At 38.3% G+C, this 19,636-nt stretch overlaps 1 protein-coding gene across 3 annotated transcripts in view; it reads right to left on the bottom strand.

Moving 5' to 3' along the window:
* The window catches only part of RASGRP3 (RAS guanyl releasing protein 3), a 100,816-nt gene that overhangs the window by 61,929 nt on the left and 19,251 nt on the right, over positions 1-19,636 (bottom strand). For 2 of the 3 annotated variants that reach the window (XM_024732300.1, XM_024732282.1), the window contains exon 1: positions 10,238-10,353. The exons of the other annotated variant lie outside the window; for it this stretch is intronic. The gene's annotated coding sequence lies outside the window, so the exon portion shown is untranslated. Of the gene's footprint in view, positions 1-10,237; positions 10,354-19,636 lie in introns of those variants that run through there. 3 annotated transcript variants of the gene reach the window in all.

Here is a 19,636-nt window from a genome sequence, read left to right as displayed (position 1 = left end):
GAACATTGGGGTGCACGTATCTTTTCTAATTAGTGTTTTTTGGGTGTTTTTTGGATATATACCCAGGAGTAGAATTGCTGGGTCATACAGTAGTTCTATTTTTAATTTTTTGAGAAACCTCCATACTGTTTTCCACAATGGCTGTACCAGTTTACATTCCCACCAATAGTCTTTTGTGTTTCCATACAAATTTTTAAATTGTTTGTTTTAGTTCTGTAAAAAAGTGCCATTGGTATTTTGATAGGGATTGAACTGAATCTGTATATTGCCTTGGATAATAAGGTCATTTTAACAATATTAATTCTTCCAATCTAAGAACACTGTATATCTTTCCATCTGTTTGTGTCATCTTTGATTTCCTTCAGACATGTCTTATAGTATTCCAAGTGCAGGTCTTTTACCTCCTTAGGTAGGTTTATTCTAGGTATTTTATTCTTTTTGATGTGATGCTAAATGGAATTGTTTCCTTAATTTTTCTTTCTGATAGCTTGTTGTTATTGTATAGAAATGCAACAGATTTCTGTATATTAATTTTGTATCCTGCAACTTTACCAAATTCATTGATGAGCTCTCGTAGCTTTCTGGTGGCATCTTTAGATTTTCTATGTATGGTATCATGTCATCTGCAAACAGTGACAGTTTTACTTTTTCCTTTCCAATTTGGATTCCTTTTATTTCTTTTTCTTGTCTGAATGCTATGGCTAGGATTTCCAATACTATGTTGAATAAAATTGGCTGGAGTGGGCATCCTTGTCTTGTTCCTGATCTTAGAGGAAATGCTTTCAGCTTTTCACTGTGGAATATGATGTTAGCTGAAGTGTGTTATATATGGCTGTTTAGATGACCTTTATTGAGGTATGTTCCTTCTATGCCCACTTTCAGGAGAGTTTTTTTTTAATCATAACTGAATGTTGAAATTTGTCAAAAGCTTTTTCTTCATCTATAGAGATGATTATATGGTTTTCATTCTTCAATTTGTTAATGTGGTATATCACATTGATTGATTTGTAGATATTGAAAAACCCTTGCATCTCTAGGATAAATCCCACTTGATTGTGGTGTATGATCCTTTTAATGTATTGTTGGATTCGGTTTGCTAATATTTTGTTGAGGATTTTTGCATCTGTGTTCATCAGTGATACTGGCCTATAATTTTGTATGTGTGTGTGTGGTATCTTTGTCTGGTTTTGGTATCATGATGATGCTGGCCTCATAGAATGAGTCTGAAGTATTCCTTCCTCTGCAATTTTTGGGAATAGTTTGAGAGGGATAGGCGTTAACTCCTCTTTAAATGTTTGGTGGAATTCACCTGCAAAGCCATCTGGTCCTGGATTTTTATCTGTTGGGCCCTGCCATTATTTTAAATTCACATCTTTCAAACTTTTAGTGTTTGGGGATTTGGTGAATAAGTCATGTTCATTAGCCTTTATGATTTTATAACTATCAGTCATATGTAAACCAAAGAGGTGTCAGTTATGAGGCTGTCCAAGTGGCTCCTTTCTCCCCTGGAGAATTTTAGATGCTATTTTCTGGATGTTTTCCAATTTTTGCTAATGACTTTCTTAAGGTGGAGCAATCAAACTTACTCCAAGTAGTCCAAGTCTCAAAGTTTTGTTTGAGGGTAATAAGAAAATATTTTTGGATTTGTTTCCAATAGTCTCTGGCTAATGAAGAATCAGGCTAAATTTCTTTTCATGGAATCCCTACACTACATCAGTTATTGGCATATTCATATGCTGACCACACAAGTTTAAAATCTCCAAGTTAACACAAGTTAAAATTTTCTCAACTCCCTCCTCTCCTTCATCTGCATATCCAGTTGCTCTCAAGAACTATCAACTTTACTTTTTAAACATTCTGAAAATTCTTCCATCCTCACCACTGGCTTGATTCATATTCATCTCTGGAGTCCTCTATTGGTCTTTGGCATTTTTTCTCTCCAACCTGTCTTCCTCATTGCCTCCAGAGTTTTCTTTCCAAAATGCAAATATATTCATATCACTCCTTTACTCAACAAGCTTCAATAATCATTAAGAACTATTGTTAATTATTTTACATTTATTAATGGTACTATGGATTTTTCAAAAGAGAACTTATCTTTTAGAAATGTATACTAAAATATTTACAGGTAGAATGATGAAATGTCTGGTATTTGTTTCAAAACTAATATGGGACAGAGAGAATATGGGTGAGGATGTAAATGAAACAAGATTGACTATTGAAAATTGTTAAGGTCAGGTAATGAACACATGGGGTCTCATTATATGATTTTGCCTACTTTTGTGTATGTTGGAAATTTTCTATAATAAAAATATTTTTTAACTTTAAATTGTTCTCAAAAATATCTAAATGCTTCAGAAGGGCAAACAGTACCCTTAACCATCTGGAACTACCTTATCTTTGAGTCTTTTATCCAGTTCCTCCTCCAACATGTACCCTATGATTCAGCTCTACCAAGTTACATGTTACTCCTGGAAAGGAATCTTTCAAAATATAGTTTTTTCTTCTTGAACAATGACTACTTATCCTTTTATACCCAGTTCAAGTGTCACCAACCCTAAGGAACCTTCCCTGACTCACCCTAATATAGTCGTCTCCTTTCCCCAGACATCTATAGAACACTGTACAAACCTCTTTTATAGAAAAATATTTGTAAGATGTTTGATGTAATAATGTTTTTAAATATCAATGTGCTTAACTAAGTGGTAATGTCCTGTAAAGTCTGTGCCATTATTTATGTTTGTGCAATATGCAGTGCAAAGCATATGTTTAAAAATACTTGCCAAATGAATCATAGGAAAATATAGTTTGGATTTTTCTTTTACTTTTGTCACCCAAATGTGAATTCTGACTTCCATGTAAGAGGTCCCATAAACTAGAATGTACTTAGTGAGGTTTTGATAACTTCTGGTTGAGTGAAGTTTCCAAATATGAGGATTACAACGCTAAACCATTTTTCAAATATCTCAGCCTCTTCCACAAACTTGATGTGAGACAGTATTCCAAATAGTTGCAGAATTTTATGCATGACACATTTCTCAGTGATCCTTGTAGCTAAAAAGATAAAGCCTTAATTATTACACAATAACACCATCAGTGGCTTAAGTCAATCAAAGGTCTCGCATCTTCCAAAGAGTTTGAAGGTATTTCTTCTAAAACATGGAGAATTAAAATTAGGTGAAATATGTTCCACTGGTCCTGCTTCAAGTTCTGCTCGGCCCTTCTATCTACTTGTGACTATGGCCCCAAGAAACAATTCATGGAGTGAATGTAATTGCCATCCTGGTGCCAATATTGTGTCATTTCTTGTAAAAACCAAACGTAATGTAAAGCAAACTGTCACTGCTGGTTAATCAGCCAGGTCCTAGAGTCATGACCTTTTTTATACCTGTCATCATCTGAGACAGTATAATAATTTTTGAGTGTTGCCAGAGGCTTAGCTCTGCAGGGGTGCCCTGGCCAGTGTACAGAGCACCACAGTTGAGGGAACACCTCAACAATGGAAACAGGATGAGACTGCAGAATCCCATCTTGAATCCAGATTCCTAGGATGTTTCTTTGTCTTGCAGCATGCTTCAAATGGAAATCGCTATGCATTGGGCATGACAAGAACAGCAGAATCCGGACTCCACAGAATGGCTGCCTTTTCTATAGTGAGCATCAGTTTTTAACATAAACATAATGATATAGACAGTGTGATAGAATAGAAAAGGCATGCTCTTTGCTTCTATGAAGACCAGGGCCACAATTCTGGCTTTACTACTCACTGCCTTGTGACCTTGGGCAAGGCCCTCATTCTCCCTGAAATTTAGTTTTTCTTCTGTAAGTGTCAGCAGTAGTGTCTGCCTCTGGGTGTTGTAAAAATAAACACCAGTTTCTTTCCTCTCCCAGCAGCAGATTCAGTTTAAATGCCTACTACAGAAGGAAAATAGAAAGAGACAGATTCACCTTAGAATCAGAGTGATGTGACCGGGGACAGAAAGAGACCACAGAGAAATCTCGAGCACCACCATTCAGATTGAGCCCTGTCCTAGCCATAAAAAAATAGTGATCTCTAAAATATTCTGTCAACTTATAGGATTTTGAATGGCAGTCATTCCATGCATAAATGAAATTCTATCTGCTTCTAAAAAGCAGAACTGTTAAGTGGAGCAGAATGCAAAGTTTAGTAAAATTGAACTTATAGTATTAGTTTTCCAGAACCAAATATGGAAATTATACTCAGTTCTTCTATTTTAAGACTTTTAAATTCTTGCATAGTTTATGAGCTTCAGAAATCTATATTAACTAGAGATTTGGGAACGTTCATTCTTCATAGTTACAGGGCAAGTTGTTAGTGTGGCTGGAAAACAACATTAGTCCTTCCTAGCTCCTTGATCCTAGGTCTAAAGAGTTCTGCAAAACCAGGGTGGTTTTACAGTGTGTCAATTCCTAAAAAGGAATCCCTAGGTGGAACATTCCCAAAGTGAACTTAAGTAAAAGACTCTAAGGAGTCTTTTAGCCCATTTTGAGTTGTTGGATGAAAGGAAAAATATTAGTTTCTCAAAACAAATCAGAGGAGTGACTAAATAGTCCCTTTTTCTTTTCTGTTTTTAAAAACTATGGAGTCTGATTCCATGGCTGATTGATGGACCCTTTGCCTGAGTTCTTCTCCTTCCATTTAGCCAGCTTATCAATTGCTAAAGTCTCTACCACAGATACCTCAGAGGGGGAAAAGAGAAGCAATTAAAATCACTTAGACACATTCCAATGTAGTTACTTGTCTGTGACTTTTGCAACAATTAAGCATCAGCAAAGTGGTGACTAAAATGAAATTCTGTAATTAACTATGAACTTAATTTTTCCATGTTATTGATATTTTCCCTCCTTACTAGTCCTCAATCAAACATTGTACCTGGAACACATTCAAAGACGAAACTCTGAGTACGCTTATAATACTAAAGTAAGCCAATGGCATAATGATCTATGCAAGGGTCTTGGAACATTTTGTGAGGTAGAGACAGGTTCACCTAAACCAACACTAAGTGAAGTACAAAGATAGGGCAGCAACTGGCAAATAGAGAAGCCTTCAGAAAACAAAATTACCAGTTTGATCACAGAGAAACCTAAAATATGTTGGGATATTTGCAGTGTAAGTCATTCATATATTGAGTTGAATTTTCCACTTACAATAGGGGCATTAAGTTTATATTACTTCAGGTTCCACAGACTATAACACAGGAAGGTAAGCCTTTAACCCACTATTTCATCGTTTTCTTTTCTTTTTTTTTTTTTTTCTTGACAGGCGCATAAAGTTCTGATTATTACACTGTGATCACTAAGGGAAAATGCTCTTCGAGTCATTTTATGAATTAAATATTATGCAGGAGTTTTTAAACTTGAAGGAGGATATTTTTCACATGCATATTTTTAAAAAGCTACTTTAGAAAGAAAAAATGTAATAGCTGTTATTGTCATTAAGCTGTTCACTTGTTTTCCCCATCCTCTGCCTCTAAGCCCTGTAAAATCATCAAGCAACACACCCTGTCAGTTTTAGGACCTTGCCAATGTACTGATTATGCTGTTACACAATGGACTGGATGGCTATAACAGAAAATTGACTAGTAGTGAAGATTCTCAACTAGTCTAGCAAGCTAAGACTCTCTCAGTTGTGGGCAGATAACTTTGCAGAGGGAAATGGTGGCAGGGACTCTCTTCCTGGTGGTCAGAGTACACTATTTTCCCATGGGAATAAGGGTACTATAACCAGGCAGAACTTCCAAGAATGCTGATGGTTTTGTTGGGTAAGGGGAGTGCATAGTGGACATCAGACTATACTTTTTAATCTCAAAAAACAACAAGATCCCTTCTAAAAGCTGAATATTACATCATGCCAAGGTCGATATGACTCCAACTTAACCACATTGGGTCTGCAGGGTAGGAAAATGACCACTAAGTTCCTTTACAAATATTACCAAAGCAAATATTATTGTGTCTGTAACTAAGCTGACCCTGTTTCTGAAGCCAAATATTCAAAGGCTTTGGAAACATCATCATTGACATGTGTGAGATGGCACATCATGAATCAGTCATCCATTTACCTTTCACCCATGAGAAGATAACACAAATCATAGCCCTATGATCACAAAGATCAATTCCATGGATATTATTCAGAGTCTGAAAACTGGGGATTTAGTTGGGCTTGGTCCCATGACCATGGATAAGTCACTCACTTTCTCTCATTCTCAGTTTCCTCACTGTAAGCAATGGTAACAGCGTCTCCTCTCTTTCATAGGATTGTGGCAACGTGCAAAAAAGTGTCTAATACTGGAAGAGTTCCATAAAAATGCAGGAGTTTGTCTTCTCGATAGAGTTGATGGGCTCAAAAAAGATGAAAGCACAGTGAACTCAGATACACACCGCAGACTCCAGAGGTACCCTACTGTGATCATTTGAAAGCAAGAAACCCAAACTTTCAAATCCATAAAACAATGGGAATGTGACACACAAACAGCTAAGCAACTCCAGGGGGGGCGCCTGAGCAACCAATACAAAGAGAAAGTGGGACCCAAGGAAGTTAACTCTTTGGGAACAGGTTCTTTGGAACACAAGCTGGCAAAACATAAATAAATAAATAAAACAAGCACTGCATCACAAAATTTGTTTCCTTATAAAAGATCCCACGAAAATAATCACTTTATTTTGCTTCAAACCAGGTCTGGAGTATGACTTGTGGATTCTGCTGCGATTCTAAATCCATCTTACGAGTCCCCATATAACACCCACCGCAGCACACAAATTGCTAAGAATTGGAGGTAATTTCCAGTGGCTCTGGGTTAGCAGACTGTATTGCTGGCTGCTCTTGAATTGGGCTTAGGTTTAGAAGCAACAGGCAGGTGAGAAGTAGATGAAAAATTCCCTCTTCTTTTTACAAAGAGCTTGGTCTTCAAAATGTGTAATCTTGTTATAACAGCCTTGAAAAAACATTGAAGACTTTCTCAAAGACATGCCTGAATGCTCTGCTTACTAAACTTTCCTCCTGATTGACCAAAAGACCCTTCTGCTACTTACTCAGTGCTCTTTCTCATCGCCAGCCCTCATTTTGACATTTAACCACATGGAAGAATACAGAGAGTTAAATTAAATTTTTAGAAGAGTTTGAGAAGTAGGTTTTTCTCAGGGCTCTGTCTCTGGTTGATGACCCAGGCAAGCCACAGGTTCATGGCCCACAAGTGAGAAGGTCAGTCTTCAGCTATGGGGCAGGTGGGGGGAGGAGTGTGCACCCAGACAAATGCAGGTGCAGGTAGCCTCCCAGTCAGCAGAGAAAAAGCACATCTCTCCTCTCCCCCGCCCCCCACCCCCAGTCCCCTGGCCAGCGACCCTCTCTCACAGCCGGGAACAAACGGAGCAAAGAGAGGGAAGGATTGCATTGCTTCTAAGTCCTAAACAACAACAACCTCTTTGGACAACCAACCTTCCAGGTTGAGTCACACAATGAACAGGACTGACACTAGTGTTATCGCCACTAAGCCAGCTGTTTGGGGTGGGGCATGGGTGGAGTGGCTGTCCTCCAAAGGAAAGGAGTGACAGGAAAAAACGAGGCAAAGGCCAGCAGGGGCAGCGAGAGCAGTGCATTCTTGGGAAATAAAAAAGCTCTCAATTGCTGTTCTGACCAATGTGAGGGTCATCAGTGAACTACTCTCACGGAGAAAAACACGCTGCCGGTCAGTGCTGCTACATAGCCTGGGCTTGGACTGTCCCAAGGGGAAACCTCACCCTTCCCGCCATGGAGAGTTCGAAAGGGCCGTAACACACATTGTGTGTCTAATTGTATTGTGCTGAAATAGTCTCATTTGCATTTCATGAGCTTTTAAGCTTCAATGTGTGAGATTAGCATATGAGCTCCACTTTTATTTGTTTAATGTGTGCAGATTCTGGAGTCTGATCTCGGTGTCACTTCTGCCTGTGTCATGTATAGCTGAGTGGCTACAGTCTCTGAACTTCAGTTTCTCTAGCTATAAAGCTGTAATAATTATATAAAGCACATAGACTTGCTGTGAGGATTATATGAACATAAATACGCTTGTACAGCACATCATTTGGCAAAGTGTACAATATGTGTAAGTTATAACTATTAGTGTTAATATTATGATGGTAGTAGTAGCAGAAGCCTTGAGCTCTTTTCAAGCTCTACCACTCACTAGCACTGGGACCCAGAAAAATGTTCTACAACTTCCTCATCTTTGAAATGAAGGTATTAAGTTGCATGTTCTATAATTCCTATCCTAGAATTAAAAGCTTTGGTTCTAGGGACATACTATCTGCATGTAAAATAATTATCTCTGTTATTCTGATATTAATATTTTGAAAGTCAAGATATCATTGGGTTTTTCAAAATAATCTGTGGGCTTTCAAAAATGCCACACTCTTTATAATTCAAAGGATACTCAGATTGCCATTAAGACCCTCTCAGTTTTATGGTGTGTGACTCTATGATTCTGGAGACACAATTTCACCTGAGAGTTCTTTTCCACTATCAGCCTTCAGAAAAAGGGAAACTAACTATACCAGAAGCAAACTCCCTAAAGAATGGCCCCTTGGGCAGCCGGTGCCCTGCAGTCAGGGAACTCACTGGCCACGTGGCCACGGGCTGACCCAAGGACCTCACCCAACTGGCATAAAGAGGAACAAGAGTTGCAAATATTATTTTCTCATTGGACATTCTAGGTTTTGTGAATCCTACATTTTAAGGGAAAGAAGGAGAAAAACCTCCCAATGCCAGACTAGCCAGGCATCTGAATCTGCTTCCATCCCAGATCTTTGGCTGATGTGGCAACTCAAGACCAACCATGCTGAGGGAAACTTGGATAGAACCAGCATGTCATTTTCAATCCATCCTCCATATATGAGGAGAGGTGGCAGGGGTGCAGGGAGAGCAGGGCTCCCTCCATGTTGCAGGCAGAAATTGCAAGCAAACTGTACAGCTTGAGCCTGTGTGACCATCTGTCAGTCACTTGGGGAAACAAGCACACTTCAGGGTGCCCTGGGTTTCTCACAAGCAAAATAACTGCTTGGTCAGAATTTAAATCAAAACACCACTCTCTGCCCCCCTCTTTGATGTCCAGGCAATCCAGAAAAACGAACTTGTTTGGTTACCTGCCCCCACTGGTCTGATTCAGAGGCCTGTCGCTTTCAGAGGTTCACATCATTGATGCAGGGCTCTGCCCTCTCCCTTTCCCCTTTTCCTTTCTTCTTAAACATTCTGTCTGGTGACAACCACGGAAGGACAAAAGCCTGTGAACAACAGCTTTGTTCCAGGGTTGTGCCTGCTTCGCTGCTTTCCCAAGAGAAAGCTCCATGACTGCCGAATGAACCAAAGAAAGAACAAGTCCTCTCAGTTTTGGATGCCAGGACAGCCCCCAACACACACACCCTAGAGTTGATAATTGGCTTCAGACAACACTTTTATGATCCAGGTCGTAAACAAGGAAGAAAGACCCTGCGCATTATAAAAACATGAACTTTCCCGTATCTAAAAGAAGGAAGACCAGGGACAACTAAAAATTTTAGCTGTAAAGTGATGAAAGTGAGTTAGAAAAGCTGTAAAGTAAAGCAGATGAGAAGAAAAGAATTATAAAGTATATCTTTCAAAGAATTAGAAAGCATAAACTCTAAATATAATTGCTAATCTAAATATTTTGTCAGCTTTCTGTATTGCAGATTTTTACACATAGTTAAATGAGACAGTCTTCAAAATTGACTAGGAATGGTCCAGTCAGACCTACAACTGATTCACAAGCTATTTCTCAAACAACATTTTCAATGGTTAAAAAAAAAAAGTTTCAGTGATAAAACTGACTAAAATCAAATCTAGTCATCAACTCGCTTCATAGTCTCTACTTCGTAACCTGAATCTTGGCTTTGAACCTAAACACCGTGGACCATAAAAATTCCGAATACCAGGAAATAAACTCGCTGTTTCCTAGATAGGAATCAAGCAATACGCCTCACTAATCCTGAAAGTTAGAAAACAACATTGCTGAAAAGAACAGTTTCTAAAAAAAAAAAAAAAATCAGTAAAAAGACAAATGGTTATTAGGAACAGGAACAAATAAAATACCTCCTTTAGTGCCAGAAGGAAATAAAAATTAAAAATTGTCAGTGGCTTGCAAAACACGTGTGCACACGCACGCACACACACACACACACACGCACGCACACGCACACGCACACAGAAGAAAGTTCTCCAGTTACTTACTGGGGCGGTTGGGCGCGGTATTCCTCACATCAGCACCCTGCCTGTTCAGCTGCCAAGTGCCAGAGCACTCTGCGAGCAGCTGTTTCCTTCATGCTGGGGCTCTGTGTCTTAACCAGTCACATGCACCTCCTGATAAATGCCGCTGCATGCCAGGAGGTCAGAAACTGAAGATCATTATTCTCCTAATTCACAAACCTTCTCGTAACCCTTGTGCTGGCTCAGCCCTTTCATTAGCCTGTAAAGCAGTACATTCCATAATTTGTTTTCTTTTAGTGACAAAACCCAAACAGCTGTTAGGTCACCCTGGAGAGCAGGTCACTGCAAGTGGAAAGTTGATGTGTTTGTATTGGGGAGGGCGTTGGGAGGGATGGGCTGGCAGTCCGTCTGCTCTCTTATCTCCCTCAGGTTTTCATTGGGACACGTGAACAGCAGGAAGAAGGAACCCCAGGCAGTACAGCAGGTGGCAGCAGCTCTTCTTTCCAGGTGCCCCTAGACTACATCAATCTGCCACTTACTTTGCTCCATCTTGGTTTCGTTTTCTCAGCATCCCAGCCTCCAGTTTGTTGGAAGAGCCACAGACTAAGTGGACTCTTCTGAGGAGGGCAGACTAGCAGCCTAAGGATGCTTAGGTTTAGTTTCACAGGACAGGGCTGCTGTGCCCAGTGATGCTGAGGGCCAGATGTGTGTGGGGTTAATGAGGAATATCAAAAATGCAGCTTTATCTAAAGAGCTAATGGAACTGATTTCAGGCAGCTGAAGACCAAACTTCCGCATAGTTACCTGTTGGATTGTGTCAACATTTGGGGGCACTGTTGAAATTACCAGCCAGGGAATGAGAGTGGAAACAGAAATTATAGAAATTTACAAAGCACTTTACAGATGTGCTGCTGCCCCCTTTGGTATGCTAGGAAATGGGACCAGCCTGCTGTTTCCTGTGTTGCTCACAAAAGTGGCAAACCATCCTGAATGCTTTGTTGAATTCATGCTTCTCACCTGGGCTGCTTTTCCCAACCCCTCCACCCTCCACTTCCTAATCGTCCCTCTCTCCAAAGAAAGCCCTTAAACTATCTGACTTTGGGTGGTATCTAACCTCGGGTATCTGACCTCTTAGTGTAGTAAGAGTGACACTTCCTCAAATCAGTGCCCAAGCAGGGTAGAGTGGAGATATGACAGAGAGAGTAAGCCCTTTGGGCAAACTGAACATCCAAAAAAGATTTTAAAAAGTTAAAATGTCCCAGGGGATTTCTGAACCATAATGAGCCTGTTAAACTTTCAACTTTGATTTTTAATAAGTGAGATCTTACTCAATAGAAGAGCCTGTGTGGGCAATTTTTCATATCTGGATTTTGTCTCATAATTATTTACAGTGTTAATCAAACCAGAAGTTTCCCTCCGTACTGAAGATAGACTCTTTTTCTAGAATAACAGCAAAGGACTAAAAACCCCTCAGTCTTACCAGTCTTTCAGGGGATTCACTTGTTAACAACATGTGAGAGCTCAAAGTACAAATGAAAAATTTTTTACAAGCTTCAAAATGTATCCCTTTTTAAGGGTTCAAAGTTAGTAATAGAAATAAGACATCAACATACAATGTGCTAAAATACATGTCAGCTTCATAAACATTTTTTCCTTGTATGTTGATATGACAATCATTAATCAGAAACAGAAAAGGAGGCCTATTGAAGATTTAAAATATTACTTTGATTTATTTTTACTTTGTAACTACAGAAACTTTTGTGACCTTATGACATCCATCAGTTACTTTATTTGCAATTGACTTGTTAATTGTTCTGAGGATCTATTGCATACCACATCCTTAGCAAAAGAGAGAAACCCTTCAATAACCAATAGAAAAAAAAAACAAACTCAGGAAACGTAAACACAGAAATGCCTTTCTCCTTTTGGCAGAGAGGAAGGGATGGATCCTGAATCATACCTAGGAAGCAAACTGTCAACTGCAGACCAAGACCTGGGAACTTCCCGGGTCCAGGAATGTAATAGAAGGTTCTACAATGACACCTTCCAGCCTCATGAAGAAATGGGGAGATCCCACCTCCCTGCCCATACTATCTACAGGTACCAATCATTTCCTTCAACTCAAAAAAAGTCGCCCTCCTCCGATCAGAGGCCATCCACCCCCTGGGTTTGTGTCTAATTTTGCAACTCCTAAATGTTTAGGATGTTTTTGCCAACAGCCGTGCCTTCATTCCTTGTCTGCTCACCCTCCTAATTATCTAAATATGCTCACGGTTTTCTATTTCTTAAAAAAAGGATCCTTTGCTTCTTTAATTCCTGCCCTAACCCACTCATTCCCTTCACAACTAAGCTTCTGGGGAAATACTCCATGTCTCCATCATCTCGCATCCCAGTTAAGTCTCAACCTGCTTACAGTCTGGCTCCTGCCATCCATTTCAGTGAAACTGCCTTCCCCAAGTCACCAAACACCAAGGCTATTGGCTCTGCTTTTATTTTACTCGACTTCTCAGCTGCATTTGACCCAACTGTTTCAAATGTTCTCCTGAGACAACCGTAAAATGTTACTCCTACCTCCTTCAGCCTCCTATATGGACTTTTCTTCTACTTGCCCCTTAAGTGTGAAAATCTCCACTTTTCTTCGTGTTTTCTTACATCTCTCATATGTCTTAATTTATTACTGAATGACTATAGTGGTTTCCTAATTAGTCGCCTTGCCTCCAAAAGCCTGTCTCTGCCTTCAGTTTATTTATTTATTTTTACACTTTTAGAATGAAAGCCTCTCAGGGGCCATGGTGGTGTCTTTGGTACCTTCATATTCCCAGAACCTATGACTGGGCTTGAATTTTTCTCTTGTATTTTCTGCTGCTGTTGCATTTCTTACTCTGTATTATAATTAGGTCTTCATGTATCTATGTTGCATCTAAATGTTGACTACCTTAGAGAAAGCGTATGACTTACTCATTGTATAGCCTGCAACGCCTAATACAATGCCTGACATATAGGAGACACGTGGCGGAAACCATGCTGAATGAATAAATGAATGATTAAAGAGGAGGATTTTCTGCCTACTCCTTTAAGAAAAGATAATTTTTGGAGTGTGCAAAAACATTTTATATTAGGTCATCAAACCATCCTAAGCAATTTCCCCCCAAAAGAAATTATTTTGTCCACATTCTATGACCATGCTATAGTAAAACTATAAAACAATTACAAAAGTGTAAGTTAGAAAGGAGCCAAGCTCTTGGAAAATTTTTATAACTCTTCTTTAAAAAAATCATTGACTGGTAAAGAAGAAGAAAACATCTATAGAATGCTTAGAAGATTTCAATAATGAGAACACCACATACCAAAAAGTGTGCACAAAGCCAAAACAGTTAATTAGAGGCAAACTGACTCAAAAAGAACCTGAAAAACAATAGCTCAATAATCATGGAAAAAAGCAAAAGTTATTGAGAACTTGTTTCCAAGAAAACTTTTTGGTCCAAATTACTTACACAATCAAGTTCTCTTGGGGCTTGAAGCCACAGATAATTCCCAGGCTATATAAAATGTTCAAGTGGACAAAACTAACAGAAAGCTAACATAATACCCTTGACTTAAACAAACAAACTGATAAAACATAATAAAGGAAACCACAGACTAACCTCCTGTATAAACATAGTTTACCCTTGAGATGAAAAAAAACCTCAGTATTAAAGAATGCACTAGCATAGTAACATAAATATATCAATGGAAAAAAGCTTTCAGTTTAGCACAATAGGTAATCTTAACAAGTCTTTTGATAAAATTAAATATCAATTTTTAAAAAATAAAATAGGAGAATTTTTCTTAGCATGGTAAAGATTGTGTATCTCAAACCAAACACAGGCATCATACCTAAAGGTGTAATGCTAGAAGTATTAACATTAAGATCAGAAACAAACAAGAAAAGGATGCTCATTGTCACTACCATCATTTAGCATACTATTCTGGACCAGATAAGAAAAAGAAGCTAAAAAAGAATCATGAGAGAGCAGGAGACAAAATTACCCAGCTTGTACGTGTTATAATCATTTACTCAACAGAATCAACTTTTTAAATAATTGGAAATATCAGTGGGGTGAACAGTTAAAAAATAAATACATGAAATTAATAGAATTTTCCACATAACAGCCAAAACCTCATAGGAAACATAATGGGGGAAAAAAAACCTCATTCATAATAGTAACAACAACAAAATTTCTAGGAATGACAAAAAAAAGTGAATAACATATTAAAAAATTTTATAAAACTCTATTGAGAAAATAGAAAATATTTCAATAAATGGAGAGTTATACAATTTTCTGGGACCGGAAGACTCAACATTGCCAAGATGTCAATTCTCCCCTATTTAATTTATAAACATAATTAATTTTTGGTTAAAATCCCAAAGAGATTTTTTGAACTGCTTAAAAAAGAAATCCTGAAGTTTATCTGAAAGAATAAAAAACAGAATGGTAAAGAAATTTTTAGAAAACAACAGGGGAGTGGTCCTAGGTATTAAATAGGCTAAAAAAATCAAGAATTAAAAGTTTGATACTGATGCCAAAAGAGGCAGAGCAGTAGAACAGAACAGAAAGCCCAGAAATATACATACAAGTACTAGAATAAAATGTTTATTTGTTAAATATAGTATTTAAACCCAGTGGGGAAAAATTATTCAGTAACTTGTTGAATAGTTAATTATTAGGAAACATAAAGATCCATTATTACCTCACATCATACACAAAGTAAACGCCTAGTGAACCGAAGAGTAAAATGTGAGAATAAAACCACAAACTTGAAGAAAATGTGTAACCTTAAAATCATTTTCATCATGATTAAATATTTTTATCATGAAAATTATTCTATGATCATAAAAGCAGAAACCATAAAGAAAAAATTACTATTTAAATGAATAAAATGTAAAATTTGTGTATGTCAGAAATAATCCCACCATAGCCAAAATTAAATGACAAAATGAGATTAAAAAATGAAACCTTTATGTTAAAGGTTAAAGAGCCTTAACATATGAATAGCATTTGTAATTAACAACTAGGCAAAGGATATTATAAATAGTTCACAAGGGAAGAAATATAAATGACCAATATACATCTGGAAAATACTGTTTCCTAAAAATGAGTACAAATTAGACAATAATAGGATACCATTTATTACCTATAAGCTTGACAAAGATGGAAAACTGATACTTCCCAATGTTGGCAGGAGGTCTGGAAAATGGCACCAACATAGTCTGCTGGCAAGAGTATAAATTGTTACAACATTTGAGGAAGATAATTTTGTAATATGTAGCAAAACTTTAAAAAATATGTATAATATTTAATTCTTCAGTTCCTGTTCTAGACATATATCCCAAAAATATAACATGGATTTTCATATATAATGGTGTTTCTCACAGCATTGTTTATACTAGTGAAAAATTTGAAACAATCTATGTGCCAGAAGTAGTAGAATAAATCATAACACATTCATAAGGGGTAGCACTATGGAATCATTATAAAATAATGTTGAAATATATTAACGTGGAAAAATATTTGGCATAGATTAAGTGAAAAACACAAGTTACAAAACAATTTATTCCGTATGATTTCATTTTTCTAAGAAAAGATGTGAACATGTAGAAGTCTGAAACTTTAGATATCAAGTTTTTAATAGTGGTTATCTTTGGGAGTTGGGGTCACATGCAATTTTCCCCCCTTCTTTATGCTTATCAGCTTTTTTTCTACTGTTTCCATGACAAATGTGTATCAGTTGTTCATTTTCAAATAAGATCTTTTTTATATAAGAAAAAAGATATAGGGCTTCCCTGGTGGTGCAGTGATTGGGAGTCCGCCTGCCGATGCAGGGGACACGGGTTCATGCCCCGGTCCGAGAAGATCCCACATGCCACGGAGCAGCTGGGCCCGTGAGCCATGGCCGCTGAGCCTGCGCGTCCGGAGCCTGTGCTCCACAACGGGAGAGACCACAGCAGTGAGAGGCCCGCGTACCACAAAAAAAAAAAAAAGAAAAAAGAAAAAAGATATAGACCTATAACTCTACTTAAAGTACTTTAATCATCTACGCAAAGAGAAAGCCATTGACAAGAAATATGATCAAGAAAAAAGGACCAAGAGCAGGAAAGCCTCACCATTCATTAACAAAGCCAGGCACTTCCTCTCAACTAAGTCTCTATTCTCTAAACTGCTGGTCCTGGATACAATAAATATTGCAAATCACTGAAGTGATGGAACTACCAGGTTTAAAGGATGCAGGAAGAAGAGGGAAACGTGGTCTGGCTTGAACACCTTGGATTCAGTTTCTCAGAGACGTCCTGATGGGCCTTTGTGCCTATCAGAGGCATTCCCATAAGCAGAAATTCTCAAATGGTATCCATCCCATGCACGCATGATTAGGTAGCATGAACCAAACCCTGCCAGCTGCCCCCTCCTAAAGCTGCCCAGCCAGCCATCTACTTTGCGCCAAACTCCAAACAAGCTGCTCCAAGTTGGTGACACACCACCTGCTGGTCAACTTGAGGTACTAATTCCATGCTGCATCCCCACTCCCACCTTCTTTTCAGGGGACATTGTAGGCAACATTACTCTCTTATTTTTTGAATTCAGTAAATTCTACCTGATCATTTCTTTCTCAGATACATATACTTTTGGGGTCCTTTCTCTCTTTCTCTTTTTTGTCCAACATTTGTCTAAGAATCATGGGGAATTTTCTCTACCCCTCTTGTTCTTCCCTTTTTCTACCCCTTGAACCATGTGCGAGACAAAATAAATACCGAATCACCATCAATTATAAGAGCTGTGCTGGCTACATGCCTGTAACAAATAGAAAGAAAAAAATTGTGAAAGAATCAGAGTAGAGCTTTTAATCTCCAAAGCCCTTGAACAAAGCAAATCATTGTCAATAAATGAGAAAATACAGTGTCTTGTGTTTAATGTGCATTGCATTTAAGGATTCACCAAAGTACGTGACAAAAATTTCTGCTCTCAAGGCTTATAATGTCTCTGGGAGAAAAGTGGAACATGTAGAAAGCCATATATAAGGAATAATGATAATTATATATCATAACAATCAGTATCTATCAGTACTGGGTTGGCCAAAAAGTTCATTCAGGTTTTTCATTGTACAGAAAAACCCGCACAAACTTTTTGGCGAAACCGATATTATACTATATTAATATATTGTTAATAGTATATAACAAGCTAACATCTTTGCAAAATGCTCCTTTAATTCTCACAGCAATGCTCTATGGAGATGCTGTTATTATCCCCAGATGACCTTTAATGAGATTAACTAGCCTGCCCACAGCTAGTAAGCAGCAAAGGAGACATTTGGATGTGACTGCCTGTCTGACTCCAAACCCTGCACATTTACCCCACAAAATGATTTAGTAGTCATAGAAGTTTTCATAGACTTGCTTGTCCTTTTCTAGTTAAACCTGCTTATCCTCAAGCACAACAGCCAAGTCAATTGTATTGCCCTTTGGGGGCTAACTACTGGCATCACCACAGTAGTTTGCTGCTATTATCCATTGCAAATGTGCGCTGTTTCAGCCAGTGATATTGGTTAAGTGGTCGTGAGGTGGCCTGGTAGACTGAGTGGCATTTATAACATTGCTTCTGTGGATACTGCTTCTATGGGTTAAAAACATCTTGAGTTCCAAATAACTGATCCACAAGTGAACCTTTGGAACCGAAGCCTTTCATAAATTGGAGACGGGCTGTAGAAAAATAAAGAGGAGAATGAATAAGGAGGACAGTCTTCACCAGAGGATGCCTCAGCAGAAGATGCCTTCACACCCCATCCTCTACGCCCCCCTTTTATGCACCATCCCTGAAGAAACTCGCAAATTTCTGGACAAATCAGTCCAGATTAAAAATAGGCTTCCACTTTCAGTCTCTTTCTTTTTCCTGCCTATCTCTTCTCTTTTCTTCTTCCTTTTTATAAAATTTCATTTACTTTTTAAAAACACATTACATATTAGTATAGTTGCATTTATTCAATCTAGTTCATTTTAATTTATCTTTATGGCAACATTTTTCCTTCCATGTAAGCTTCTTAGACTTCTTAGCATAGCTTCTTAGACTACGCTAGATTTCTAGCTGAAGCTGTATTCAATAACCCAGGAAGGAGAATTAAGCGTTCACGGCATAAAACACCTTACTTAGCATAATTACTTACATAATAACTTTTCCCCCAATAGTTTTATTTCAAAACCCTGACTTGACAGCAAATTTCATCAGTCTTTGAAGATCTCACCCCTAGAAACCACAGACTCGTGGTAAAGTTAAACTAAATCTAAATCTTCTAAAATGCCACTGCTGTTTCCACAATTATTTTAGTTTTCTTGAAAAAGGCTGCTTAGAGTAATAAATAAATAAATAAAAATAAAATCCCTGAGGCCACCTCTGTGCATTTTTCTGAGAATCATTTAGTGTGTAGAAAATAATAGGAGGGGAGTTTTCAGAATTATGGTTTCCTTTCTATTTAAGGGTCAGCATCATTGTTATTTCAAAGCATAAAATACAAATCTGATTCAGTGATAAATGAAGCAAAGAAAATATTTAAATTTATTTTTTTTCTTGAAATGTGTGATAGCTAAGTGCAAGAGGTGGGGCACAATTTGATCTTCCTAGGAATCATAGGAAAAGAGTAGTGAGAAACTCCGAACCCTCTTATTCTCATATGCAAACTATAGGCCCCCTCAGCCTCACTTCTCCCCATCCTCTCATTGCTGTTTTGCTCCTGTTAGACACTGGCCTCCTTCTGAGTCAGCTAAGCTGTCCTGGGTTCACACCACAGCCCACTGGCCTGAACTGCAGGATGATGCTCAGTGGACACTTTCTGAATGAATGAATTTATGTTTACACCATGGTTATACTTATAAATAGCCACAATATTTTGATACCAAATCCAATTGTTCAAAATTGTGCATAGTTCTAAACAATGTCAATGTTCTACTTAATCACTTTTGCTTTTCAATTTACCGTATTATCCAAACCCAGTCAGCTGACTACAAGTCCTGTTTTCCAGTCTTTTTTTTTTTTTTAACATCTTTTTTTTTTTTTTTTTTTTTTTGCGGTACGCGGGCCTCTCACTGTTGTGGCCTCTCCCGTTGCGGGGCACAGGCTCTGGACGCGCAGGCTCAGTGGCCATGGCTCACGGACCCAGCCGCTCCGTGGCATGTGGGATCCCCCAGGATCGGGGCACGAACCCGTGTCGCCTGCATCGGCAGGCGGACTCTCACCACTGCGCCACCAGGGAAGCCCCATGACTCTTTTTGAATTATGGTTTTCTCAGGGTATATGCCCAGTAGTGGGATTGCTGGGTCGTATGGTAGTTCTATTTGTAGTTTTTTAAGGAACCTCCATACTGTTCTCCGTAGTGGCTGTATCAATTTACATTCCCACC

This window comes from Neophocaena asiaeorientalis, unplaced genomic scaffold (genome assembly GCF_003031525.2).
Source record: "Neophocaena asiaeorientalis asiaeorientalis breed wild unplaced genomic scaffold, Neophocaena_asiaeorientalis_V1.1 scaffold18, whole genome shotgun sequence".
In the NCBI taxonomy this organism is placed as follows: Eukaryota; Metazoa; Chordata; class Mammalia; order Artiodactyla; family Phocoenidae; genus Neophocaena; species Neophocaena asiaeorientalis.
The sequence above is the reverse complement of the archived record's forward strand: the minus strand, read 5'-3'. Positions and strand labels throughout refer to the sequence as shown.